Source organism: Lactuca virosa, chromosome 4 (genome assembly GCF_052849685.1).
Source record: "Lactuca virosa cultivar CGN04683 chromosome 4, Lactuca_virosa_CGN04683_v6, whole genome shotgun sequence".
NCBI lineage: Eukaryota > Viridiplantae > Streptophyta > Magnoliopsida > Asterales > Asteraceae > Lactuca > Lactuca virosa.
This window is the reverse complement of record NC_136429.1, coordinates 35,180,554-35,192,561: the sequence shown is the minus strand read 5'-3', so window position 1 is coordinate 35,192,561 and position 12,008 is coordinate 35,180,554. Positions and strand designations below refer to the sequence as shown.

Genomic DNA, 12,008 nt, shown 5'->3' with positions numbered 1-12,008 from the left:
AACCTAACTACTTATCTATTATTACACCTATAGGCAGTGTACCTAGTCAGTGTATAGCATAGTAAAGTTTAATTAATTAATTTAACTACTAAAAATTAACCTAAAAACAAGCAAAAGTTTAATTGGTTTTTATCTGATTTTCCAAGTTCAGACAAACTTAATCACTTAACTAACGATTCAATCAATGAATAAAAACACTTCCATTTAGTTCAAATCCACTTCTGCTCTATGGTTAACTATTGATTATGGATTATTAATGTTGGTTAACAAATATCATTTTATTAGCAATTCAATTCCAAATTTACTAATGTTTTCACTAATTCATGTAAAACTATGTATGGTCATACAGTAGCAAACACAGAATTAGTTATAAAATATAAATAGGCTATGTAAGATTAATCAAAATAAACACGATTATGGTCACAATTTATGTTCTCAAGCACATCTAAGTTGGCTACTTTTATCACTTATCTAAGATTGGGTCGATCCTAGCTCTATCAATTTAATGATCACTAAACTACTAGGTAACAAGTTCATGTAATTCAATGTTCACTAAGCTACACAGAACCTGTATTCAATCAATCTAAGTGTCAAATATTAACATTCTAGGTAGAGATAATCAAACACAAGCTCATAACCAACAATTAAAATCCATAAATCAATAAACTAAACCATAGAGTTAAAGCTTCATCTAGCTAAACGAAAGCTACTAGATTTAGCTACTCATGGCTGATAACACAAACACAAATTCAATAATAAAAGACAAAATCATAGTTTACCTAACTAATGTGTGAATATGTTCTTCAATCTTACAAACCTCAAGCAATTCTTCTTCAACGGTGTAACACCCATAAAATCAAGCCAATTTAAAACTTTTCAAACATCCAAAGCCATTAGTTATTACAAAAGGTTTTTAAAATAGTTTAATATCAGAGTATCCCAGAAACCATAAGTCCAAATCACGAGGATGTGTACGGTCACGCCTTCGCCTTGCGAAAATCATCAGAAGTACCTGAAACAATAAACTAAAACCGTAAGCACAAAGCTTAGTGAGTTTCCCCCAAAATACCCCCACACAAAACAAGCATAAACACAATTACTCATGCCTGGCCCAATCAGCCTCGGGCTGGAATACTAGTATGTCGAGTCCAATCAACCATCGGGTTGGAATACCCAGGGTTTCTTGGCCTACCGCCTCAACCCTACCGCTCCTCCCGAGCCTCCGTGCCTACGGATTACAGCCGACCCGCACCGGGTATCTTGGCCTACCGCACAAAGCAGGACCGCCTCAACCCAACCAAACAAAATATGTCGACATATAAACAATCATGATCAAGTAGGCACATAATACATGCAACAACAATCATACAGCTCACCACTGTCTACTAATCCTCTCACCACATACAGTCCCGCCACCAGCTACCCCCATAGAATGCATAACCATAAGTAACCAGAGGTGAGATAGCCACCCGAACAGATAGTCCTACTCTAGAGCCACAACCAAACAAGGAACAGGCAAGAGAGCCTAGACCAAGAGTTCTCAAGCTATCCTACATAACCACCGACAGTCCCTAAGGGCACTCCATAGATGATAACCAGCAAGTCCAGATAACATACAGTTCTACAGGTTATTACCACAAAGCAACATACTCAATACCAGGAGACAGATCTAACTGATCACTACAACATATCAGCATACTCAATACCAGAACACATATCTAACTGATCACTACAACATATCAGCATACTCAATACCAGAACGCAGATCTAACTGATCAATACAGCATATCAGCATACTCAATACCAGAACACAGATCTAGCAGATCACTACAGCATAACCGTATACTCAATATCAGAACACAGATCTACTAGATTACTACAGCATACCAGAATAATAAATATCAACAATCCAAAGAATGCATAACCGTATATACTCAAAGGTGAGATAGTCACCCGGACAGGTGACCCTACTCTAAAACCACAACCAAACAAGGAACAGGTAAGAGAGCTTAGATCAAGAGTCATCAGTCTATCCTACATGACTATATACGGTCCTTAGGGCACCCCTCTACTAGCAGATAATCAATAATAGTGGGTCGGCCTTGGTGCCTTAGACCCACGGGTACAGTGAGGCGAAACTCACCTCACACTGCTGACGTCTCGCGGACAAAACTCCAGCTGCTGCTTGACAAATTCCTGAGCTGTCAACATCAAAACAACACCTAATTAATAATTGGGTTCCAAGCCTGAGGTCCAACTTACACTCCATAGGCCCAATAGTTAACCAATTGACCAAAGCCCATCACGTGGCCCAATTTTCCAAATTGGGCCCAAACCCTCACATGGGCCTTACCCTAAAGTCCATCCAAATGTTTTAGTCCATTTACTTGTTCGTGGATATCCTACCAGTAGCCCAATCACCAAAGTCCAATAGAAAGGCCTAACTCAAGGCCCAAGTGAAATTAGGGTTTTCACATGAAATGACAATTAAGGTTAACTGTTTCTTACTTAACTCATTAAAGACTTAATCCATTAAGTCCACTATTGGACTAGGTTAATTTGCCAATGATTATTAATTAATATTTTAAGTTTATTAAATAATTCCCGTGCGTATCCCGATAAATCTCCAAAATTAGGGTTTCATGACATTAGGGTTTTCCAAACCCTAATTAGGGTTTCCAACCCGCATACTAGCCCATTAGTCAAATGGTTGGGCTTTTAGGTCAATTAGGGCTTCATTGGGCCCGGTAGGGTTTCACTAGGCACATTAGGGTTTCGTTAGTTGGGCACCACCCACTACCACCTTGGGTAGTGGTGGTCAACGGCGGCGGCCACCACCTCGTGGTGGCGGTTATGATTTTTCACTAGAAAATTTCCAAGCTTCCCAAACGAATCCAAACACAACAAGCACACCGCCACCCAACACGGCGGCTGGTGGCGGCAGCCACAACCTCATGGTGGTGGTTTTGAGTTTCTTTATTATACTAGTCTCTAATTACATTTTACAATACTTAACCCAAACATAACACATTTAAATAAAACACACACACACAGCCACCCTGTGGTAGCCGGCAGTGGCGAATGGCGGCAGCCACCACCTCACGGTGGTGGTGGTGGCTATTCTCGTGAGTTCCGGTCAAACGAAGCCTCATACAATACACACACAAAACACATACACAAACACTCAACAGCGGCGGCGAGCGGCTGCAGCTAGGCGGTGGTCGAAGTGCGAAATGGTGACAGCCGTGTGGCAGCGACTGCAATGCCCGGACAAGCTTCAGAAGGGATGGAGAGGTGTAAGGGAAATCGCAGCAGCAAAACACGCACACACAAACACGAGTTCCACGCAGCGCCGACGACTGCCGTGTCGTGCGGCTGAGGATGGCGACGAAAAAGAAAGAGAACGAGCGGAGAAGGCAGCGGTCGCTCACGTCGTCACCGGCGGCTAGGGTTTTGATGGTTCACAGCAGCAACTAAACCCCGACTTTCGTGCTCTCATCCCGACATAGAAAAGATTTGCTCCGGCGGATGGCTTCAGCGGTCCGATGGACGTAATGTCGGCAACTGTTGTTGTGGCTTGGTGGTTTCCGACCTCCACAATGGAGGTGACGGCGGAAGGAGGTTGGGGGTATAAGGGTGGCGGCTAAAGCATAAGATTAGGGTTAGGGTTTTTAGGAGGAACCATTTAAATGAGAAGGCACAAGGGAGGGGTGACGGGTTTCAGCTCCGCCTCCTCCAATTCAAACTTTTCCCTCTTTTTAACAAGTTCAGTCCCTCCATCCCCTTTTCTTTTCAAATTAAGCCCATTAATTACCAAACAGCCCCTTGCTTCTAGATTTCATCACAATTCAAGTCCCAACGTTACAATATAGCCCCCATTTTCATGAAATTATAACATTTAACTCCCCCGCTAACACTGATCAATTAATACAGACTTAGGGCTAAAATAAAATAAAATATAAAACATATCTCGAGACTTTAGGCTTATTATTTATTTATTTATCTACTTATTTTATTTATCATTATTATTATCTTTATTTATTTTATTACTTATTTTATTTTATTTTATTTATTTATTTATTTATTTTTAAACGGAATGTTACAAACGGATGCTTCTACGCACCTTTTCTGACCTTCAACACGGTTATCTCTCCAGAATAAATTACTTGTCAGCCTCCTAAAATCATGAAAGTGAATGAATATATATAGTTTTGGGAATATTCGCACTTCACGACGTGAACATGAATTTCACATCGTGATTTGAGATAAATCCTTATCGGGAAAGGACTCTGACTTCCAGTGCACTTATCTTCTAGAACACTCACTCCAAGTTGTGTACTTCATGGCCACGTCGTGATTTGGGCTTTTCGCAGGGGTTTCCTTCTTTTAATTCTTCAATCCTCCAAAGTTCCGCTTATTGTCAATTTTGATCCTTATTCTTCAAGATTGTTCCTTTTGGCTGCAAAATATAATTTAATCTTATAAGTATCATATATCTTTGCAAATAACCAAAATATTAATAAGAACGTATTAAAATATACCCAACGGAGGTCGACTGATGATAGCCCCTTTAATCAGAAACTGCACCCATGGTCCTGCATAAAACCGAAGCAGAGTTGCAAAGCCTCAAACACTTTCAGTTTTGGCTCAATTCCAGATTGTGGCATCGCCATTGTTTTCGAAGTGGAAGAACAAGAAAGAAGAGAAAGTAAGAAAAGGGAAATCGGAAGCAGTTGAGAATGAAAGAGTAAAAGGAAAACTATCCCTAATAAGGGAGGTTTAAATGAGGAACAGTAATATCGAACAGTCTCCTTGATGAAACCGCCTGCGCTGACGGCTCCATCACAACAGCAAACATCCAGACTATCTCCACCGAACACGTGTTCTGATCAAGGCCAGAACAACTCAGCTACGCTACGCCAATTCCGACGTCTACTATCGTAGGGAAATTTTTAACGTATCCCTCCAATAATACGTTAAATATAATAGAACTGTTATATTTTAGACAACCTATTTAACGGTTGCTGCTAGGCCTAGTGCCGAACCTGGGCCCTCACCCTCAAGGTATTATACTAGGACCTTGGCGCTCTAGTGCCCAGTTCAGACGATAATCTCCGGTCTATAATAAGCCAGAACACATCTAGTTACCTCCCAGGGCGACAAGTATAACCCTCAGAGCGTTGACCTTTGTCTCCTCTACACCAATAGCAGATGACCACTAGTGGTGCACGATCCACCAATGGGACACCTCCACATCCTATCGGGTCATAGAGGACAAAGGATACTGTTGGTATCATGCTCAGAAAAAAAGGTATAAGATAGAATCTCTCACATATTCATCACTAGGCACATTTATGCACCTCATGAACCATTTTTCTAAGTCATTTATTGGGTGATTTTTAGTATTGTAATTTGACGATATTTTGATTTTTAGCAAAACTGTTGAAGATAATCTCTCACATATTCGTCAAGTTTTCTCAGTTTTACGCGAGTAGAGGTTGTATGTGAATGGAAAGAAATGTTATTTTTTGGTTCATGAAGTTACTTTCTTGGGTTATGTCATCTCGGGAGAAGGGATCAAGATGGATGAGTCTAAGAAATGTCATTTTTTGGTTCATGAAGTTACTTTCTTGATTGGTGATAGTCCAAAACAGTGGGATCTTATTATTCCACAAGTAGAATGTGCTTATCATCGATCAATTAACCGTACTACGGGAAAGAGTCCATTTGAGATTGTGTATGGCAGAAATCCAATCACCCCGCTTGACTTAGCTCCTCTAGCTATTATTGATCGGTTTAGTGTTGAAGGTGACGAGCAGTCGAGTCAGATTAAAGAGCTTCACCAACAGGTTCGTATGCAGATTGAGAAGCATAATAAATAGTATGTTGATCGAGCCAATAAACATTGCAAGCAAATTGTTTATCATGAAGATGATCTTGTGTAGATAAATTTAAGGAAATAGAGGTTTCTGAATAGGCATTTTAGTAAACTCCAGCCAATAGCTGATGGTCCTTTTTGTGTTTTGAAGAAAATCAATGATAACGCATACAATATTGAATTATCGGGTGATTACCATGTGTCTACTACATTCAATGTTGCAGATTTGTCACCTTTCGTTGTGGATTCTGATGGTGAAGCAGACTCGAGGTTGAGTCCTTTTCAAGAGGGGGAGGTTGATGCAGGTAGTACAAGTGTTGATGCATGGTTTGATAATCTCATCACTAGTAGGAATGTAAGTATGATGACATCAACGCCAAATCTGCCGAAGTGATCAAACAGCTCAGAATTGGATGAATTTGCACACAACATGTAAAATAGGCCGATTAAGAAAACTCATCGCTTTGCCATGATGTGTGGTGTTTTTCGGCCACCCGGGATCGTTTAGGGCTTCAAAACGTGTCTTATCTGTTTTTTTATTTACGACAACTTTTTATTTTGATTTTTGATTTAAATAATTGATTATGGATCTTTTCCTAATCAATTATGATCTCGTAGGATTAAGAACTAATGCTTATGTTATCCTCCTTATAAGGATCCTGTTTTCATTGTTTTGAGGACATTTTTTTCGGTTGATAATTAATAAAGAATCCAACTTTGGAGTTATCTTTTTTCTTTGTGTTCATGTTGTTTGTAATTTGTAATTCAATCTGATCGTTTGGGCATCATCTTTGAAACATTTTGTTTTTGATCTACTATAAAAAAGCCATCGGTAGCTAAAGAAATTTAGTTTATATTATCTTATAGAGAATAGAAATTAAATGTACATGGCTTCAAAATTGATGGATTACAATTAGTCAAAAACTATTTTAACCGAGCGGTCTCGAGTAGTATTGTCATTTTTCGTTCTTAGGATAATCGGTTGAACAGTTTTGGGCCGGTTTTTTTTTTTTTTTGGTTTATTCTATTGATCGCCGGAATGATTCCAAGAAGATCACATTTTTTTAGAACAGCTGCTACGTGTAACAAATGTTCATTTTCATTGTTGCTGAATATGAGGATATCATCTACATAAACGCAACAAAAATTTTCAAAAGATCTGAATGCATTTTGCATATGTCTTTGAAATATGGATGGAGCTTGTTTTAGACCGAAAGGTACAACAGTCCATTGGTAATGTCCTTGGGGACATGTGAAAGTTGTTAAGAGTTGTGATTCAGCGTCAAGTAAAACTTGCCAAAAGCCAGATTTACAGTCGAAAGAGCTGAATATTGTTTTCTCTCTAATAAGGGTGAGAAGTCCATCTTTATTAGGGAGATTATGGCTGTCACCTATGGTTGCTTTGTTAAAAACTTTGTAGTTAACTACCATTCTTTTCTTTCCTCTTCTTATTTCTGCATCATTTTCGACAAGGAAAGCGGGAGATCTGTGAGGAGATTTACTTGGAATGATGACCTTTATTTCAAGTAGTTCTTTGATTTGTTTACTAAATTCTTCGACATCTTGAGGACTGTATTTCATAGGTTTAACTGTTATGATAGTGGTCGGGTCGATTAATTTTATGTTTGCTTTCATCCATTGTTTAGACTTTATTGGGTCTATAGGATTTTCTGAGCAAACTTTTTCAAGTAAACTTTCATTTTTGAAAATTTTTCTTGGTTAAGAAGAAATTTAAATTCTTCTTCATTCTCCCCCATTTTAAAAGGCAAAGTTTCTTCAATTTTGCTTTGAAAGATGTTGACAGGTTCTGGTTTTTTAATTTTTGAATTATTTTTCATTGATTCTAAAAATCCAGGTTTTCCATTTCTATAAGCGTTTGTGATTTTATCAATAATGATTTGAACACCATTGTTGTGGAAAGTAACTGTTTTGAGATTTTGTACAAATGGTCTATACAAAAGACAGAAGTTATTTTCTAGGATGAAATCTATTCCACATTCTTGTTGGTATATAGAGGGGATATGGAATATTTCTCCAGCAAGTCTTATCTGTAAATCAACACATTTTTTGTTGATAATTACAGGTCCGTTTGCTGTGGAAACCTTTATAGGTTTTGGAGTGTTAATCCAATGTTCTTTTGGAATAACATATTTACTTGCGATACAAAGACTAGCTCCTGTATCAATATAACAATTTAAATCAATCTGTTTATATCCGGCGAATCTAAAGGTACCTTTAACATAGATTGAATTATGATTTGTGATAGTTAGTATCACGTTTTTAGAGTTCATGACCTTTGAGTCAGTCTGAATCAGTGTCTGATTCTGTAGATGAAGAAGATGATGATTCATCTAGAGGTTCTTCAATCAATGTGTAGACGATTTGTTCATCTTGAAATTGTTCTTCTATAGGCCTAAGGTCCATAGATGATGCTATTTCAAGGAGTTTAACTTTTTGTGGGTAATCTTTCCTATTAGGACACTCATTGGCATAGTGTCCTTCTTCACTACAAACCCAACATCTGCAGTTCTTTTTATTTTTTGGACAAAATTTAATTTTGTCTTTTTTTTGAAAATATTTTGATTTTTGGAAATATTTTCCCGGTTTAAACCGTCTAGTATCTTTCTTTTTTGAAAATCTTTTGTTCTTTTTTGAATATTTATTAAAAGATTTCTTTGAAGAATTTTTTGTTTTATGGTTAACTTTGCATCCATACTCTAAGGGTTTTTCTTTTGTTAAATGACTACACCAATTTTTATTAAAACGTTTTAGTCTTTTTTGTGTGTTTGATAAATTACAAATTTTTTGAATCTCATCAATAACAATTCTCTTAGCAAAAGCAAGACTGTAAATTGTAGCATTTGTAGATTCAGTTATAAATCTGTTATGAGATTGTTGTCCTACAATGGGAATTTTTAATAGATATTGTTTGATCAACTCAGGATATAGATTTGAATCATTTATTTTGTAAAGATTTGTTTCATAGTCACACGTGTAATGATCTAGAAAGCAAATATCACATATGGTGAGATTCGTAAGTCTGGACTTTGCTTTTTCGATTTCTCTTTTTTGTTCATTGGCTTTGTCTTCTATAAGATCTATACCAAGGAACATCATGTAGATGGCATCAAGCATGTCTTGGAATACTTTCATTGGATTATGACTAATCCAGTTTGTATTTTTGATAAATTTTTGAACTATTCCTAATGTTTTATGGTCAAACAATAAAAGGATAGATTCTTTTGTTGCATATTTTTCTTTATTAGTCTAAATGATTAGACTTATTTCTGAAGTCCATCTGTCGATAACTTATTTTCTATTTGTTTCAATGTTGTCAATATTGAGAACGTTTGTTCCGAACTGGTTTGGATTTCCAGTGGGAAGATCTGGCATAGAGCCAGTTCTATGACCTTGTTCAGTTTTAGGTCTTTTTCTTCTTTCACCTTGAAAAGAAGATTCTCCAGGATGATCGAAATGTGGTTCGGTTTTATTCATCCCGAAGTTAGGCTCAATATCAGAAGAAAGAGATTCTACTTCTTCTTTTGAAATATATACAGAAGTTTCTTTATCAGATGTTTCTTCTATGACGTTAATCGTTTCATCAAAGTGAAAAAGTTGTTTAAGTTCCTCATAGGTAGAGATTTCTAAGTTTACTGTATCCTTTCCTTTAGATTCAGCAAGATCTAGTAACCTAAGAGCTTGATCAAGAATAGATACATTTGATCCATTGATTATTAATTCTTCATCTTCATAGTTATCCCAGAAGAATTTTTCTACTTTAGATAAATAATCTATCATGTTGACTTAAAGTAGTCTTTAGGCCATGACATAGAACTGGGATTCCTTGATGATCCTAGTTCTTCATTTCCTACATTATAATTAGGGTATGAGTACTTACCAGTGAATGACTTTTATCTTCAGTTTTAGGATCTAAAACTGTAGTAGTTTTATTGATTATATCAATAATTTCTTTATTGCAAGAACATTTTTGAAGTTCCTTTTGCGTTTCATTAATAATTTTAGAAGCGATGGCTTCTAATTGGTTTGTAGTTACTAAGCCTTGGTTAATCATTTGATCAATCTTTTTTGATAGTTCTTCAACTTTTTCATTTAATTGATTAAGTGATTCTTTAATGTCAACCATAGATGTCATCCCATAAGTTGTTTTATCTGATTTTGCACTTCTTTTAATCTAAGATTAAAATCTTTCATTTGGTCTGTAAGAACAGCTTTATGGGCAACTTCTTTTAGTAGATCATCGAAGTTTTTAGAAATTTTATTAAAAGTTTCTAGTAGTTTCGAGTTATGTTCTATTATGTTGTTCATTTTTTCTAACTGAGCAAAAATTCTTTCAAACTGATTGTTATCAACTTTTTCTCCATTTTGAAGGGCAAGACATAAATCTTTCTTAAATTGATTGAAAGGTATATTATTTTTTGATAAATCTTTAGAAATATCTTTTTGAATTCCAAAATAGTGATTTATTTTGAGTGTATTTAACCAGCATCTTGCGACAATCTGATTTATATTGTTACAAAGGTTAGCTAGGGTTTGAACGCCTACTTTTCCTGAAGAAGAAAAAGCATATTCTTTTTTCTGATTAGGATCATCAAGATTTTTAAGTCTCAATGATATACCCTTTTTGTAAATATGAGGAAGGTCTATCTTACTCATTTATTACTTCACTTAGTTGACTAATCGTTTGATTTAAATTATCAACTCTAGAAGACATACTTCTTATGCTTTTGAGTATATCTCTTGGAGTAGGTTCCAGAGATTTGGATATTTTACCTATATGAAGAGAATCTATTGAGATTCTAGGTGGTAGCTTTTCTCCTAAAGCTTTTTTGTTTCTGGCTATGTTTAAAGCCCAAGAGCTATCTTGAGGATCTATGTCACAAAATTGTTTATCTTTGACATGTCCTATTTCTGAGAATACATCTTTAAGTTCTATGTATTCTTCTTTTTTATAGTCTATGCTATGATGACTATTTGTCAATGCATATCCTATAAGGTAGGTTATTGTGAAGGGTTTATCTCCTGGATTCATGAGATCACTTCTTTCAAAGTGATGAATAAAAGATAAAATCTTATTTAAGTTTGCTGATTTCAGATCTAAGGCAAATTTAGGATAAACTGAAAACATGAATTTTTGGTAAGCTAGATTTCCTTTGGCTGCACCAAGAATACAATCTTGTCGATGATTGATTCTATCATCAATCAAGGCCATTTTTATTAGAGAACTAATTCCTTCTATAAATTGAGATTTGATTAGAATTTTTACTGCTCCGATGTGGACCATTCTAATTTTAGATCTTATTTTTGTGGGAATATTTTTTAGATTACTGTTTATCTGTTCTTTGGTTAATAGTGGTAGATAAATAGATCATGTAGTATCTTTTATGTCGACTGACATTTCTTTTGTACTAACGAAGTAAAATATTTCGTTTTTTCTTTTTAACGTATTCAAAATATTAAATCTTGAGGGAACGTTTCTGAATATATTTTCTTTCTTTATTTTAAGATATGTTTTCTTAATTTTTGAAAGAAGTTCTTGTTTAATCATTAGGCTTCCTTGAAAACCATCTTCATTTTCAACGAAGCTTAACGTATGATCTGAAGGTTGTTCTTCAGAATCTCCTCTACCTTTATTTCTTAAGGATAAATCCATAACAAGGCTCTGATACCAGGAATTGGAATTCGTCATAAACCAATTAAAAATTGTAAGACTATTTATGTCTGAACATAAAAAGGAACTTTCTTCTCCTTCCTCTCCTATGAGTCAAGAAGAAAATGTAAGTGTTCAAAAGAACATCGAACAACAAGAGGTCAATGTTTCACCTCCTTTAAAAAGAAAAGAAACGTCTAGTCCTGAGCAAACGGCTCCAGGTAAAGACTCAACAAATCCGTTGAAGGTTGTGGATTTACCAAAAATCCAGACAGGAGTACAAACTCCAATAACGTTGGTTACACCGTTAGACTTTAGTCTAAGACCCAACGGGGGAATTCAAATCCCAAAAACTGAAGGTTCATCTTTAGGATCAGGAACACCTGATAAGGGAATTCAAATCCCAGAGGAATTGTTACAAATTCCTAATAGAAATTCAAAACCATACTACGTTGTATTCAA

General features: G+C 36.0%; 1 long non-coding RNA gene across 1 annotated transcript; it reads right to left on the bottom strand.

The window, feature by feature from the left end:
* Window positions 1-634: 634 nt before the first annotated feature.
* On the bottom strand, window positions 635-3,670 carry LOC145109670 (uncharacterized). The gene is made up of 3 exons (XR_013709127.1): window positions 3,177-3,670; window positions 2,144-2,201; window positions 635-1,012 (listed from the first exon to the last, which is right to left on the bottom strand). It is a non-coding gene; the product is annotated as an uncharacterized LOC145109670 (long non-coding RNA).
* Between the last annotated feature and the right edge of the window lie 8,338 nt (window positions 3,671-12,008).